At 38.7% G+C, this 17,665-nt stretch overlaps 1 protein-coding gene across 5 annotated transcripts in view; it reads left to right on the top strand.

The window, feature by feature from the left end:
* SLC23A2 (solute carrier family 23 member 2) overlaps nucleotides 1-17,665 on the top strand; it is a 112,047-nt gene that overhangs the window by 2,488 nt on the left and 91,894 nt on the right. For 2 of the 5 annotated variants that reach the window (XM_032461873.1, XM_032461875.1), the window contains exon 2: nucleotides 16,025-16,152. The exons of 2 other annotated variants lie outside the window; for them this stretch is intronic. The gene's annotated coding sequence lies outside the window, so the exon portion shown is untranslated. The remainder of the gene's footprint in view (nucleotides 1-16,024; nucleotides 16,153-17,665) is intronic. One more of the 5 variants, XM_032461874.1, reaches the window with a different exon arrangement.

Consider the following 17,665-nt stretch of genomic DNA (forward strand, 5'->3'; position numbering starts at 1 on the left):
TCTTTCATTCTTTTGCTGGGGAGCAGTCCTGCACCAGGTTAAGCTGTGAGTTACTACGAGGAGTTTAAACTGGTCCTTTGTGCCCTTTTTGGCATTCTCTTCAAAAGAGAAAATTCTCGCGGGCTTTGCTATTTCTAGCCTATTATTTTGTCACCAGTTGTAGATTGTTAGCTCTCCAACTCTCCAATAATTGATGTCTCCTTGCAGCTTATGCTTTTCACAGACCTCTCCACATTTAATACATTTATCTGCTGACTGTGTGCCTGGCAGTGTTCTTGGTGCTTCAGATGCTGCATGGATTTTTCCTGCCCACACAAAGCTCACACTCTAGTGTGGAGGCAGACAGTGAGCCTTTGTGCTCTGAAGAAGAATCTGGAAGGATTGGGGATATTAAGTATTGGGGTAGGAACTGAAATATTAGGAAAGGTGGAACAGGAAGCTCTGAGTCATCTTTGAGTGAAGATGTGAAGTGAGTCATTTGAATATCTGCGGGGAGAGCATTCCCAGTGGAGGAAACTGCAGATGCAAAGGCCCTGAGGCAGGGGGAAGAGAGAGTGGTTTTCAGGTCAGAAAGACAATGGTAATTAAATCATGGTGTGGCACCCAGTAAGGCCTGTAGATTTTACTTTGTCAGGGGAAGGGGTGGGAGCCATTGGAGGGTTTTAAATAGAGGGATAGGGACATGCTGGTTGTTGCTGTGTGAGAATAGAGTGAAGGCAGGGAGAGCAGGGTAGGCCTGCAGGGCAGCCAGCTAGTGCAGGGATGAAAAGGGCGGGTCTGACCAGGGTGATGGAGCGGAGTTGGGGTTGTAGTGAGAGGTGATCGGATGTGAGGTGGGGCTGAGGAGATTGCTGATGGACCAGATGTGGAGGGTGAGAAAGAGGGTTGAGGGCAGTGTCAGGGTTTCTCACCTGCGTACCTAGAACAACAGTGGCTGCCCAGGTTGCAGTTTAGAGCGTGTTAAGTTGCCAAACCAACCTGATGCAACTAAATGCAGTGATAAAGAAAGGGGTGGATGTTTTGAGGAGATCTTCCTCCATGACAGTGTAAATCTTCTTGGGAACATCTCGTTGTCCTTTGTCTTAATTCTCTCCTCTGACCTGAGGCAAGAAGGCCTCTGCCTAAGATCTAGGTGGCCTCTAAGGCCCTCCTTGAAAATTTATCCCATGAAGGAGAATTCCACCTGCTTATTTTTTTGTAACCATCTCTTGCTTTACATCATTTTTTGTGATATGCAGGACTAGAATCTAAAGGCAGCACAAAAAGCAAAAACCTGGATTCATCAAAAATGACCCTTGAAAAGTCCCTAAATCCCAGTAAGTGTGGTAGACATGGTTTGCATACACACTCCATACAGAATTATCTGTTCAAGTGTAATGGATGCAGTAGTGGGCAGTGTATACTCTCACAAAGGATCATACTTGGAACTTAAATCAAGTATTCTCACTGCCCGTGAACTTTTCAGCAACTTCACAGTGCAGCTTGCAGACTCTTCCTGTTGGCTATGGTCTTGACTCCAGTTCTTCCTTCATCACTGTTTCTCTGCAGCCTTGACGAATTCTTCAATTTCCTCCTTCAGTGAAGTCAGGGTTGCACTGGAGCTCGGCTTGCCTGGTTGCCCCAAACTGTGACCTTTTCTGGTCTGCGGTCCAGAAAGCCTTCATTCATGGGTTCTTTCTGCATATTTTTCCAGAGCAGGTGATTCTTCAGTCTCCTTGTGTCAGTTGCCCTGGGTTGTCTCAGTAAGTACCTGGTGGAGACTCACCCAGATGGGTGGCCACCTCTCTCATTTATATGCATGTAAATCAGAGTTGAATCTTTGCATCTTCTAGGTTGGACATGAGAGCAGTTTGAAAGATGTGCTTCTCTCCAGGAGCCTCTCCAAGCACTAGAGGACACCCAGGAAAGACTAGCCAGTGAGCCCCATGTGATAGAACCTTTGCAGTAATGATGGGCCAATGGGCAGCTGTTCTGTGCTGAGAGCTTGAGGTCCTTATTGCGAGTCCCAACAGCTGGCAGCCAAGGTGGCTCTAGTGTACATTTTATCATGAAGGAACTGGGGCTTGGTTAACTTTTCTAAGGTAACCCGTGGGCCTTGAATTCTGCTCTTAATGCTCCAGTAAACCTTGAGGCCCTCAATGATAGAATGCTGTTCCCAAGTCTTGCCTGCAGCAAAGTGTCTCTTAGCTTCTGTTGGCATAGAAGGGGCCAGAGAAACTAGCATTTGTTGGGTGCCAGGTGCTTGCCTAGCACCTTCTGTGTTCACTCACGTTGTTTAATCACAGCAGCCCTGTGGAAATAGGTATTACTATTATTCCCATTTTATTACTGAGGATGCTGAAGTTGGTGGTGGTTAACTCCTTGCCCAAGATCATAGTGCTACCAAATACCCGAGTCAGAATTTGGCCCCTGGCTGGCCTGATTGTCAGGCTCCAAGTGGGGTTGGGGGAGGTGGGAACGGCATCAGCAGAGGTGGAGAGGCTTGTGAGAGGGGGTGAGTGTATCAGGGTGGTTGGAGGGAGGCTGAGGATATGATAGGTGGAAAGGGTGTACAGAGGTTAAAGGTCCTTTTAACACTGTATTGTGGGTCTTGAATTTTGTCTAGAGGACCACCAAGAAATTCCCAGAAGGGGAGTGACCTTGTAGAGATGTGCATTGTAGGAAATTCTGGAGCAGCAGGGAGGGTATGTGCTGAGGCTTAAGGAGGGCAGACCCTCCTCACTTTGTCCTGTCTCCTCTTACCTGGCCTGTTCATTCCAGGCTCAGTGTTTTCCTCTCTGCACCCCAGCTTGGGTTCTTTGTTCCTCCTGTTAGTTGTTCCCCCGTTTGTTCCTTCAAGGACCTTCCACAACCCCCCACCCTCACACATGCATCTTTTCTTAAACACAGTCTTCCTTGGAGATGGTTTCCCTTTGTTCAACGGAATACATACCTGCCCCAGCGTCCTTTAATTAAACCTGCATTAACATTTTAGTTCTGGACCAAGACTTCATCACAGAGGTCTTGGTATTACTGACCAAGTGGATGGTCTTCTCCTGCTCTTTCTGATAAAAAGCGCTGCTGGAAACACTGTTTCTCATACATTCGGCTCTAGTTGGAATTTCAGTCTCCAATTTGGTTTGGCTTTCTTGTCCGTTTTGCAGTGTTGGCTAAAATCCTTTGCTGTCTCCGAAGGCACGTCACATGGTTGAGGGTACAACCTCTTCCTCATCTAACATGATAGATCTTAAACTTGAGGGTTTCTCATTCCTAAGGTCTGGGATGGGGCGTGGTAATCTGCATTTCTGAGCTAGTTCCCAGGTGATGGGGATGCTGCTGGTTGGGGAACTGCCAGCACTGTTTTTGTATATCAATTTTCTTAAAACATAGCCATGTCCATTCAAGAGACCATAAGACCCACAAGCCTAAGATATTTGCTGTCTGGCTCGTTACAGAAAAAGTTTGCTTATCCCTCCTGAATAGTAATTATGTGATCAGTGCTGAAATGATTTTGAGTTCACACTTTATTATCAAGGGCTCTTTCTATATGAAGACATTCCTTCACAAATTATTTCACAAAAGTATGGTATGGAGGAATATATGCATATTTTGAAGTGTTAAGGAGTATAATAAGCACGACACTTTTAAGTTTTACCTGAAAGTAATGTGAAGTTTATATACTATTCCAGAAATATCAGTGCTTGGTTTAACATGAAACATTTTTCCTCCTTTCTTCCTTTGAGTAAAGTTGATGCTGCTAGACATGTGTTTGATCCTGCTTTCACTCTGCTTGAGAAATATGCTATCTTTAAGATTTGCAATTTTTTTTTACCACAATAAAGGTGTTAATAAAATAAAAATAAAATGACTTAGCATAGTAAAAAAAATACAGTTTTTGTATTTTTTTGGTCGTAGATTGCAAATGTTTTTTTTTCTATGCTTTGAATTCAAATCTGTCAATCTTTCCCATGCCTTCTCTGCCCCAAGATTTTATAAATACTCACCTATGTTTTCTTAGTTCTTTTTTTACATTCAGGTATAATTAATATATAGATTAGAGTATGGTATGAAGTGAGGGTTTTTTTCCTTCTACATTAATTCCAGCATCATTTACTCATTAATTCATCCTTATTAACTTAAAATGACACCATGATCATATGCTGAATCCTTAGATCTGTCATGGGACATTTATCTGTATTCTTTAGCCATGACCTTGCTATTTTCATCCTAATAATCACTTTATAGTAGGCTTTACTGTGTAATATTGCCTACATAATTTTTTTCACAGTATTTTTTACCTTAGGGTTTCAAAATAACTTAATGGGCAGTTTCATTAAATATATGTTAATTTGGGGAGACTATTCATCTTTATAGTATTGAATTGTTCTTTTCGTAAACAGATCTTTTGGTTCATGTAGATGTTTAATAGCTCTCATTTTTCTAGATTCTCTTTAATATGGTCTACAGAGTACTTACTTATTGCTCTTTATTTAAAAATATTTGCTATTTAGAGTGAGGTGATTTCCCTCCTCCTCCCTTCTTCCAAATATACTATTTCCTAATTGGTATAAAGCAAGTATAAAGAAAGTATATTGCATTTAGTCTGTGTATCTTATAACTGACCACCTATATTATTCAGCTTAGTTAATGCTAGCTGAAGTCTGTGTACTAACCAAAGTTGTTTCTTGCTCACATTTTTCTGGTGGTTCTCCTCTAACTGGTGAGTCCAGGATCTAGGCTCCTACCATCTTACAGCAGAACTGACTTAAAAATCTGGCCTCTGAGTTTGCCATGGAATTTTGTGTGTGGAGGATTTTTTTATGGGCCAAGCTTGGAAGTAGTAGTATTTCTTCCCCCAGTCTGTTGGCCTTATCCTAGATGCAGAGGGGCTGGGAGACAGGGTCATTTTGTGTGTCCACAGGGAAAATAAAATAGCCCTGTGTTTGGTATAGTGCCTAGCCAAACTCTTCTTATTTTTCAGTTGATTCTCTTTTGAGTTTCTTACACAGGCAGTCATAATAGCTGCAAATGATAATTATTTTTCTTCTTAAATACTTTTTCTTAATAAATTGCAGAGTACTTACAGAATAGGTTTAAATGTGATAGTGGTCCTTCTTATTTTCAATATTTATTAGAATGTGTTCTTGTGTATAATCTTTAATGATACTAAAGTAGTATCCTATTTTCAATGTCTTTTTTTAAAAACTAAATTACAGTATCATACATAATGTTTTGAATGAACAAAGTTTGTTACCTTGACATTGTGGAATTTTGTGTACCACAAGAAAATTCTTGGTAGCATCTATCTCTGTTTTTGTGGTATTTCTCCAAATTCGGTTTCCCTGCTGATTTAAGGATGGCCTCAACTTTCTTGCTGGAAGGAATTATACAAGTTACATCTTTCCTTCAGGTTCATCCTCAGGGCCTCTGTTTTCCAGCCATGTTGTTGTACTGTGTGCTGTTAGCAACTTTTGTGTCAGGGATTCAGACCTGCTGTCTTTGAAAATGTTCTCTCCGTCAGAGTTTTGTGGGTTCTTGTTCTCTTCCTTTATTCCTTCATCCCCGTGAAGATACACCGAATATATTAGCAGTATCGATTTTGCCCTCTCTGTTGAGTTCTCCTTTTCCTGCCTGCTTCTTGACACCCAGTGTGAGTTGGGGCCCTGCATCCAGCAGGGATCCTGAACGTCCTGGGAGCAGGAGGCTCCTCCGAACCCTCTCGGAAGCCCTGGAAAGTAATTGAGTTGGGACGTCTTTTATTGCTTCACTTGACCACCAAAACCAGACATGGGGTCCAGTTCACTTTTTCTGGTGTTCAGTGCCCAGGGGGATGCATGCTCCAAAGTGGCTTCAACTTTGTTAAAATTTCTGTTTTCAAATCTGAGATCTTGTGCTTACTGTTTTGTTTCTTTAAATAGGTATCAGTCAACTCCTAAAATAATTTTCCAGACTTTGTTTTGACTAACTCACTTTTCATTGACATATATACATCTCTGTATGTATGTATGTATCTCAAAAAAAAAAAAGTTTCACAAAGACATTATATGCTGTGTATTCTATTTCTATTGCTTGAAAAAAATCAGTTGTGACACCCAAAGTGATTTTGTGATCTGGTCATGAAATACATTGCTCCAAAGTAAGACCTTCGAGTTAGGAAAGTTATTTATTCATAGTATCATATGGGAAGGGAACCACATGACGTTCTCTGGGGATAACAGGAAAGAGGCTCTTGACAGAATAACCTTACAAAAAAAGCTTTATTGAGATATAATGCACACACCATAAAGTCTACCCTTTAAAGGTATGCTTTAGTTGTTTTTAGAGTTGTGCAGCCATCTTCATTGTTCATCTTCATCTTCATGTCTAATTTCAGGACATTTTTATCATCCAGAAAAGAACCCCCGTGCCTGTTAGCAGTTATTCCACATTCTTCCCTCCCCCCAAGGCCTTGGCAACCACTAATCTGCACTCTATTTCTGTGGGTTTGCCTTATCTGGACATTTCATAGAAATGGAATCACAATATGTGGTCTTTTGTGATGTGCTTTTTACTTAGCATGTTTTTATGATTCATCCACATTGCTGCAAGCATCAGTGCCACGTTTTGTTTATCCACTAATCATTTCATGGACATTTGAGTTGTTTTTAGATTTAACTATTACGAAAAATGCTGCTGAGAATACTCATGTATACATTTTTGTGTGATCATGTATTTAATTTTCTTGAGTAAATATCAAGGAGTGGAATTACTGGGTCATATGGTGATTTTGTGTTTCCTATTTTGAGGAACTGCCAAACTTTTGGCATCAAAATGTGCGATGGTTTCAATTTTTCCACATGTGTTATTGTCTGTCTTTGAGTATAGCCATCCCAGTGGGTATGAAGTGGTATCTCATTGTGGCTTTTATTTGCATTTTCCTAACTCTGTGGAGCATCTTTTCATGTGCTTGTTGAAATGTCTGTCTATTCAAATCCTTTGCCCATTTTAAAATTGGGTTGTCTTTTCATTGTTGAGTTGTAAGATTTCCTAATATATTCTGTATATGAGTTCCTTTTCTGATCTATAATTTGCAAATAATGTTTCTCATTTTATGCATTGTCTTTTCATTTTCTTGCTGGTGTCCTCTGAAACTCAGAAGTTTTTATTTTTAATCAAGCCCTATATAGCTTTTTTCTTTTGTTGCTTGTACTTTTGTTGTTATATCTAAGAAACCTTTGCCTAATCTAAGGTCACAAATATTTACTTCTGTGTTTTCTTCTAAGTGTTTTGTAGCTTATCTCATAGATTGGGGTCTTTGATCCATTTTGAGCTTCTTTTTGTATATGGTGTGAGGTCGGTGTCCAACTTCATTCATTTACATGTGAATTTCCAGTTGTCTCAGCACTATTTTTTTTTTAATTGAAGTATAGTCAGTTTACAATGTCAATTTCTGGTATACAGCATGTTTCAGTCATACATATACATACATATATTCGTTTTCGTATTCTTTTTCATTATAGGTGACTACAAGATAATGAACATAGTTCCCTGTGCTGTACAGTATAAACTTGTTTGTCTATTTTATATGCAGTACTTAGTATCTGCAGACTCCCAATTTACCCCTTCCCCCACCATAACCATAAGTTTGTTTTCTATGTATGTGAGTCTGTTTCTGTTTTGTAAATAAGTTCATTTGTGTATTTTTTTAGATTCCACATATAAGTGATATCATATGGTATTTTTCTTTCTCTTTCTGGCTTGTTTCACTTAGAATGATGATCTCCAGTTTCCTCCATGTTGCACCAAATGGCATTATTTTATTCTTTTTTTATGGCTGAGTAGTATTCCTGTGTGTGTGTGTGTGTGTGTGTGTGTGTGTGTGTGTGTGTGTGTGTGTATGCACGCACACACACACACACACACACGCACACAAATTCTTTATCCAGTCATCTATCCGTGACATTTAGGTTGTTTCCGTGTCTTGGCTATTGTAAATAGTGCTGCTGTGAACATTGGGGTGCATCTATCTTTTCAAATTACGAGTTTCCGCCGGTTATATGCCCAGGAGTGGGATTTCAGCACTATTTTTTAAAAAGGCTGTTCTTTCTCCCATTGAATTGTTCTGGCACCTTATCAGAAATCACCTGACAAATGTTAAAGTTTACTTCTGGATTCTCAATTTTATTCTGTTGATTTGTATGTCTGTCCATATACCAGTACTTAATTACCACAGCATTGTATTAAGTTTTGAGATTGTAAAATGTGAGTCCTCCAGTTTTATTCTTTTTCAAGATTGTTTTGGCTCTTTTAGGTCTTTTGCATTTCCATTTGAATTTTAGGATCAGTTTGTCAATTTTTGCCAAAAAGGCAGATGGGATTTTGATAGTGATTACATTGAATCTGTAGATCAATCTGGGTAGTATTGCCAAGAGTTACATATTTTTAACTGAAAATTTTCATAAGACTGTTTATCTGCAGTAGTGATACAGGAAAAATGGGGCATGAGAGGATGGTCATGTCCCAGGTCTCAGGTTAGACCCTGGACACACCCCGACAAGTGAGGGTCCTTAGCTTTGCACAGGAAAGAATTCAAGAGCAAGTCATAATTGAGTAAATGTAGATTTATTCAGAGAGATGCACACTCCATAAGCAGAGTGCAGACTGTCTCCAAAGGCCAGAGAAAGCACGAGAAGCCTAGGAGATATGCCCTCCATAGGCAGCATGTGGGCCATCTTGAGAGGCGAGAGGCCGCGGCCTAGGAGCGTGGGGTCGTCTGGGAAAGTGCGATGGTCCACGAGCTGTGGGAGTGGTTAAAGAAAAAGTGAATACACGCTTCACAGACGGAGTGTGGGCTGTCTCCTAAGGCAAGAAAGAGCAACCATGAGGTGCGGGGTTGCTAGCTTTAAAAGGCTTGGTAATTTCTTATGCCAACAAGTGGGAAGATTATTCCCACTACTTTGGGGAAGGGGCTGGGATTCCCAGGAATTGGGCCACCACCCACTTTTCGACCTTTTATGGTCAACCTCAGACTGTCATTCATGGCACCTGTGGGAGTGCTGTCTTCCGTGCTGATAAATTACAGTGAGCGTATGGTGAAGCTCAAGGTCTACTGGGTTTGACCCTTCAACTGCTGTGTCATTCTTTGAATGGTTGTGCCCTGCCCCCTTCCTTCTGGTCTCACTAGGATCAAACAGTGCATTCTAGTGTTTTCTTCCATCCCGCTCTAGTCTGATCCGTTCCATTCTTTTATTTATTTATTTATTTTAAAAAAAATTGTTGGCCCCAGCCCACTAAATTGATTTTTCTGCTCACTTTGGTGGGTCATTATCTGATGTTTGAAAAAACCGTGCTTCAAGTCAGTGGTCCTCAACCTTGACAGCAATTTTGAATCACCTGGGGTGCTTAAACTGCTGCCTGGTCTCATCCCACAGGCTGAGGGGCAGTTGGTCAGAGTGCAGCCTAAACTTAGGGGTTTTAAAGAATCCCCCAGGTGATGCCAGTGTGCAGCCAGGGTTGAGAACCATTGCTATAAATGACCTAAAATGTAGATATTTACCGCTTTTGAAGACTGTATAGTTAACTCAGTGTGCTGTGAGACCCTCACGTGTGAAGCATTAAGTCACTTTGGTGAAGAATGCATTAGAGAGGTCTGTTTGTGCACTTTTTCCTAATTTAATGTGTTCACTGATATCATTCTCCCAAGAAATGATGTTTGCTTTTGACTTCCTCCTGGGTGTGTTTAGTTGTTTCTGGTCTGTACAGAGTGTACGGGTAGAACAGGGTCCTTGAGGAGTGTCTTATTTCTCCAGGATTTTTGTGTCTTTTGCCTTTTTGCTATAGGAAAAAGGGTGATTTGAGACTGTGCAGGAAATTTACAGCAATTTTAGGGATTATGATGTAGAGAACACTGAAGCTGGAAGTTAGAATTGTTATTGAAGTATATGAAGCAATTGGTTAGAATTAAGATAATTAGTGGGAAAAGATCTAGAAATGGGGCTGGTGGTGTGTCTTATAGATATTAAGGAATCTTTGGGTTGTGGTGAAAACTCAGTCAAAATAGCTTATTTTACTCAATGACTATTCTTTTTTTCTGGTTTGTTTGAAAGTAAAATGTGTACACATATATGTATATTTGTATGTGTTTCAAAATAGAGATCATACAGAGGCGTTTTAAACCTGTTTTTTCACTTAGCAATGTGTGTTAGGCTTATGACTAAATCATTAAATAGTCCCTTAACCCATGCTTTTTAAGAGCTCATTTGTGCTGAATGCATCAAGTTTTATGTGACAAATCCTTCTATTGTTCGGCACTTAGCTTATGAGCCTTATTTTTTTTGTTTTGCTCTGAAGAACGTAATACAATGGTGAACAGCCTTGTACAGAAATCTATATGCATTTTTCTGATTTTTTTTTCCCTTCAGACTACATTTTTGGAAGCGATAGCACTTGGGTTTTTAAGGCTTTGACCCTTATGTAACATACGTGCCAGATGCTTCCATCCAGGTTAGGGAATTATTGTTATATTTAAACTTTTTTTTCTTATTTTTTTAAACCAATTTGGGTGAAGAATAGAATCGTGTTTATTTTGCTTTTCTTTGATAACAGATGAGTTTAAGCACCTTTTAATGACGGGTTTTTTTTTGTCATTTATATTTTCTTTAGCTTATTCATTTCCTTTACCAATTTGCTAGTCTTGTGTTCATCTTTTCCCTGGTGATTTATCACAGTTCTTTTTATATTCAGGATATTAGCACTTTAATAAATGGTACAAATATTTTGCCCATTTTATCTTGTAATTTTATTTTATGATGTATTCAAGATGTAAGTTTTTTATTTGTAGATCATTTTTCTTGGGGTTTAGTTTTCAAAGTAAAAATTCCATTTTTCAAAGGAAATGTTTTTCTTAAAGATGAATAATCTATCAGAACATGATTTTTTAAAAATATTTTTTAGGTTTCAGATCTCCTTTTCTGTTTAAGTGCTCTTGGGATAATCCGCTGAATTAAAAAGTAAAATTTGAACTTGAAGATTTTTCAACATTGTGGTCCCAGCAAATGGGAGCTCTAAGTGGTATGTCCAGAAGTTGGGTGCTCTTACTATAAGCATCCAGAAAGGGAGGCTGGGTGTCATTTTCAGGCTTTCCTCTCAAGTTTTAAATTTGGGTACTTTTGGTGTTTAGTGCTTGCCTCTTTAGGCGTATATAATGTCTCTTTTGGGTTGCTGGAGCTCTTGTGCTGTAATTCCTTACGTTTGCTTGAGTATTATTAAAATATAAAATTTTAGACTTTTGCATTATACTTCTATAATAATAGCCTTTTGTGGCTCTAATTATATCCTTTAGGCTTTTTCCAGAAAAATGGGCTTCCCTTTGTATTCCAGGTCTCTAGAAACACTTGTCCTAACTAGACTTTAAAATGGGCTCATTAGTCATGTTAACTCCTTAAGGTTGTGGGAGGGGACTTAATGAGGGCAGCACTCTGTATGGAGGAGGCACTAAGCGCCCTCTGTGCAATCCTGGCGTTTTCTTCCTCTCCTTAGTTTCTAAGGAGAAGTGAGTCTGGTCTGGGTTCTGGTTCTCTTGCTGCCTCCCGCTGGGTGTGAGTCTCTGCTTCCCCTCCTCGGAGGATTGGGATTTCTGTGGGATTTCTAAACACTTTGTGTTTGTTCTCCCACGCATCTTGGTTGGGCACCATCTTGGGGCAGGGTGCTGGAGCAGGGCGCTGGGCCAGACACGGGAGCACAGCTGGGGAGAGGCAGCCTCTCTGGGACTCGGGCATGGTCATCTCCAGGCCTTCTCTCGTTTTGAGTTCAAAATTTTTACCCCTTGAATTTTAATCTGATCATTATCTAACTGTGATCACTCCTAGACCTTTTGGAAAGGTTTTAGGACCTTTAGGTTAGTGTACATGCAACAGGCTTGGTTGAGCGCAAAGTGCTGATTCACACACTGAAGCACCGTCTGTTAGGGAAAATGGAGCCATTGTGTTAGCTGAGTTTGAGTTACTGTTACCAGTGATCATGGCTGTAATTTGGTCATTTTGCCAGGAGTATAAATCAGGCATTACTCCTCAGATCCTCAGGCAATTAGGTAGACTGGTAAAAGCCCCATTTTTCTTGAATTAAGTATTTATTATTCCATTTGTAATATGGGTTTAAATAAGTGAAGGAAAGGCATCTTGGTTTTTTTGAAAGACAGTTGCAACGTAAGCATGTGGGCAAAAGTTTTTAGTGATTTGTTTTGCGTATGTATTTATGAATTTTAAGTCTTTTTTAATCACAAATGCAACACATGTTCGTTAGTAATTTGTAAAACAAAAAAGCATAAAGAAATAAGACATCACCTGCAGCCTGACACTCAGGGAGGCTCTCTCTTAATAGTTAGGTAAGTGTCTAGACTTCCCGGCTTACCAAATAAGTGTTGTTTTTATATAAAAATGGAGATGTTCTGCCCTTTATTTCCCCCCACGCAGTAACAGATCATGACTATTTTCCCATGTCATCAAATAGTATGCTATAAAATGGCTTTATAGTATTATATCATAAAGTGTTTTACTGCCATAATTTACTTAACTAGTCCTTAAATATTGAACTTGTTCTACAACTAAAATTAGTATAATTATACTTGTCCAGTTATTTTCTAGAACAGTGATTTTATTTGATACGCATTTCTAAAGAGTTGGCTGTTAAATATATTAGAATGATTTTAACTAAAAACATACAGCTGAAAATGATGGTATTTCTCTGATCTTGGAATGTGGAGGGACTTTCTAAGCATGAAAGTAAGGAAAAATTAAAGAAGCATACTAGATTTGACTTCAGAGAGATAAAAAAAAAGTCCTTTATTTCAACTAGTATAAACAAAATGGAAAAAGTAGTCTTTTACTTTTTCTGGGGCTAATGTTACAACCTGGCAAAGGGTTAAGGTCCTTAATTTGGTTAAAAAAACCAAACCTACTGAAAAAAAGGCACTTCAGTGTTCACAACGAGAACATAGACGCATGGATCAAAGAAAAAGATTGAAACCAGGTGTCATTCTTTGCATGTCCCATTTACAAAAATTAAAAAAAAATCTGGGAATGGCAAGTATGCTTCACATACAGTTTTCTTCTCTTGTGCTGTGTTAGCTTGTCAGTTTTTCCAGAAGAAACTGGAAGATTAACCATTTCCCATTTCTTTCCAGGAAGGTTAGGAAATACCTGGCCCATGAGTTTGTCTGAGTCTGGCACCATTCTCAAGCATAATTCTTTGCTTTTTCTACTTTTCCCTATTCATTTATTGTTACTTGTTCAGGATCTCAAAAAATAATTTTCCTAAAAAATTGCTCATTTCATTTAGATTTTCAGGTACATACAATGTGCTTCTTTTGTAAGTCCTTTAAAAAAAATACAAACTAAATGCAAAAGCATAAAGAGTATATGGTATTTTGTGTTTGCCCTTATTTTCAGAAGATATTCTTTGTCATATTCAGCAAGTTATCATTTTAATTTTAATTGATGAGGCTTAGTTTTTCTTTTGTAAATCGTGAGTAGGTGTTTTATCAGCCTTTCTGGCATCTGCTGAATTGATATGATTGGGCTGCTCAGAGTTTCTGACCTGTGAAGGGTATTGGCCCTGGGGTTATAGTTTTCCTGCTTCTAAAATGTTAACATCCCTTTTTAAGGAAATGGTAAAATACAAAAAGGACAATTCTGTATTATTTCTCCCTACATTTTTTGGTGAATGTTTTTTCTCTAGGAAATCAAAGTCTGGAAACCACAGCATGTAGTACTTTTGCCCAATTAAGAAATAAGAGAAGCACTGTGAACAGTTTCTTGTGAGTTTGGAGTGGCCTTTATCCGGGGAAAGTCAGGTGGCGCGTCATTGTGCTCCAAATGACGTTTCCTCGGAAGTGCTCCCACAGGCCTGAGCTTTGATCTCAGCCGTGTAGCCTTGTGTGCAAAGGGCAGGTTTTTTTGTTTCTAGAGTACATGGAACCTGGAGAGGGGAGGGGTGTGGTGTGGTGTGCCACTGGTGCTGTGACAGAAGTTCAAGGATGCTCACTTGATAACTTAGTCTTGTTTTTGTTAAGTGAATCTTCCTGCTTAATTCCTTTCTCAAAGATTCCTTTCTTAAAATAAGTATACTTGCATTTCCCCATATTAGAACTTCTGACCCAGTTCTGTGTTTTGGTCACTGATAGTTCATTGGAGTAGAAAGTGAGTCCTTCCAAACACTCATCTTACCAATCCACTTAAAAAAATACTTTGCAAAAATAAATATTCATAGAGTCATAGAACGTTTACTTTCAGACTTTTTCTGTGATTAGTCTAAAATGATATTTTGTTAATTTGCAACTTTGCCCTCCTGGAACCTTTAAAAATTTTTTTTATTTTAAAGTATTTATAAAAGAAGCATATGTATACTGGAAGATAATTCTAACTTGTCAGACTTGGATAAAGCACACTTTGAAAGTCATACAACCTCTTATACCCCCTACACTTCAAGGCAGTTTGATGTTTATCCTTTCTAACCCTTTTCAAAGTATCCACAAATATGTTCTGTAAAAATACACTTAATAGAAGTGGGATTATACCATACATATTGTGCAACTTGTATTTCTCAAAGTATAAAATATATAATTTCAGTTTCACCAAAAATGAGACATTCTTTTAAAGCTTTTCTTGTTACTGTTTTACATGTTTTTTCCATTATTCCTAATGGAATAATGGAAATCTTCATTGATGGATGTCACCTTTGTGCCTCCTTTTTGACTTTGTAAATTTTTAATAAACATAGCTTAAAATGGATTTATGGTTATGAAGATTTTATTTGGGGAAATAAATTACCCCCTTTTTTTGCTTTGCATACAAAATATACTTTAGAAAGAGAAAAACATAATTTCTCTCTTCATAGTCTAATTATTTAAAGTAAGTAAATTTTTTTGTCTCAAACAGCTGAAGACAAGTGTTTATTTAAACTGCAAGATCACTGGAGGCTCATTGAGGGCTGGACTGATACAACTCTAATGGCATTTGTGTGCTTATTTACCTCAGAGCAGTCTGTGAATGGTGATGCAGCTTGTCCTAGAACAAACGGTGGAATTGAAAGATTCACAGCCTAAATTTCCCCGATGAAGAACTCGTTGGTATCTGGCTAAACTGTAGTCATCTCATGTGTTTTCTTTATAATAGAGGGCCAGGCTCGTAACTGGTGCGTCCAGAGACATTGTCTGAATCAGGCTTTGGGTTTTTATTGTGAAATGCATACCTAGGTACAAGAGTGTATAAGACATATTCATTTAATAAACAATAAGATGGACATCTGTGTACCTACTGAAAACCAAGCTTAAAAAATAGAATGCAGTCCAGCTTTTATGGACTCACCCTCCCAATGTATTAATACATTTTTTGAGAGGCTTTAAAAGAAGGTGATTTTTGAGTAATTAAGTCTTCTTTTCTGTTTTCCCCACAAATACGGTACCTTCAGTTAATTCTACCAGCAGCATTGAAGGCAGTGTAGAGTGATAATGAAAGGTGAGAGTTCTTGTCACCATCCTGATGGGCTCTGCCCCCTGTCCTGCCACATCTCTTATATGCCCCAGGACCTTGACCAGGAGGCCTCACCCATCCTGGGTTTTCTTAGTAAAATGGCCCAGGAGTTCTCAAGGGTTGTTGGGAAGATGAAATGTTGCTCGTACAACGTGTAGTACAATGCCTGGGCACAGAGTGTGAACTAAAATCCTTAAAAAGCTTTTAAAAATTGAGGCCCTGTGCTAGGGAACATGGAATTTAAAAAACTTTCAAGAAAGCCCAACTGCGTGCAGAATTGCTTTTTCCCAGTTTTCTAAAATTCTGTCTTTCAGAATATTTTGTGCAAACGGAGAGTTAATTTTTAAGGGTCTGGCAGTGCAGTTGGTGATCCTGCCCAGGGATAGACTGGGGCCTTGGAGATGCTCCTTCAGAGGAAAGAAGAGAGGGAGTTCAGGACTGGGCTTGGCCCTGTGAGGAGTAGACTGCTTTCATTCCAAGTGCCTCTTGCTAGGTTTATTGTTACTTTTTATTTTGATTTACCGTTTGTTTTTCTCTAGCTAGGTCTTGACTCCGCTACCCGGGACTCCACATGTGGTTTTGAGCTTGGACTTCGGCAGCACCAGGAAATGTAGCTCGGCGGCTTGTAACGGAAAGCGTATGGACAGGTCTGCGTCCCAGCAGTTAGGTGCGTCTGGAACATGATCTCTCTTGTTCTGCGTTTTGTGACAGAGTTGTGCTGACAGTCCTTTAGTGGTAGAACTCATTTGTGCTTGCCTTTGCCCTTTGTACATGTCAGCAACTGTCTAAATGCCATCCTGGGAATAATTGTTAGGTTAATGCTAATGATAAGGTAATGGACTTTAAGGCCAAATTCCACATAAGTAGATTAAACTAGAAAATAAGCAGGCACGGTCTTGCCACTTATACTAATTATACTAATTACAAGGTATGGGGTAAATATTTTCATTTTCCTTTACGTACTTTTGACTTTTATCTGCGAACATTTGAGTGCCTACTGCTGTTGGAGTTCTTGGTCAGGGTCACAGGTGTAAAGCCTAGGGGTAAAGAAATTGAAGACCTGTTCCTTCACTCTTTCTCAAGTATTCAGCAATTTAAGTAGTAAGACTAAGCACAAATAGTAAGCATTCCTTTTTTTTTTCTCTCCTTTCCTCCTACCATCTACCACATCCCAAAGCTTGATGGGCATTTTGGTTAAAATTTTTTGCTATTATAAAAAAATTTTGTTTGCTATTATAAATAATACTGCAGTGAAATTTTTTGTATACACCTTTGAGAGAATACCCATAAGTAAGTTTCTAGCAGTAAAATTGTGGGGCACAGTGCATAAGATTGTCCATTTTTTAAATTTTGATAGATATTGGCAAATTGAAAAGCTGCAAGAATTTGTACTCCTACTGGTAAACATTCTCTCACTTTGCCTTGTTGAAACTAAATGTATTCAGTATGGTGGATGTAAAATGTTTTGTCAATGATATTTTTATTTATTTACTTTTAATTTATACACAGTGAAATAAATTCACTTGGTGTACTGTAAGTTATAAGAACTTTTAAAAAAGCTTAGAGGGAATTATTCCTTTTTAAAAGTAGTTTTTATTTTCTAATAGAATAAGTATGTTACTATTTAAAGATTAAATAAGTGAAACTTGGGAAATTATAAAAATTTGGAAGAAAGTATTCTTGATCCTCTACCTAATGACACACTGTGAACATTTTTGTGTTTTTCTTTCATTCTTTTTATTTTCTGTATGCAGTTTTTTTTTCCCTTAAGCCATCATCATTAAAGTGTATGTCTTTCATTCTTAAAAGTAATATTTACTAATGATGAGGGAGGTGAGGGGAAGACAGTTCTGTCTAGGGATACCTGCAAAGTAAACGGTCTCCCAGCTCCCAGAGTTTCAGTTACCGTTTCTGTAGTTCAATACACAGATCTTTCTCTGCTCTGTTCTTTCACAGAGCTGCTCTCAGTTTTTGGTGTGCTTGTCGAATGTGCATGCCAACACCATCTCAAATTCAGCATGTCCAAACCTTGTTCATTACTTGCCTTGTCAAGTCCATTTCCTTACTTATTTTTGAAGGGGGAACATTCATGTTTTCCCAGAGGTCATTTTTGACACCAAGTCTTAGACTCTTTTTTTTTTCCTTTGAAATTTCTCCCTCTATCCAACCCCTTTTCTCCT

The sequence above is a fragment of the Camelus ferus genome, chromosome 19 (genome assembly GCF_009834535.1).
Source record: "Camelus ferus isolate YT-003-E chromosome 19, BCGSAC_Cfer_1.0, whole genome shotgun sequence".
In the NCBI taxonomy this organism is placed as follows: domain Eukaryota; kingdom Metazoa; phylum Chordata; class Mammalia; order Artiodactyla; family Camelidae; genus Camelus; species Camelus ferus.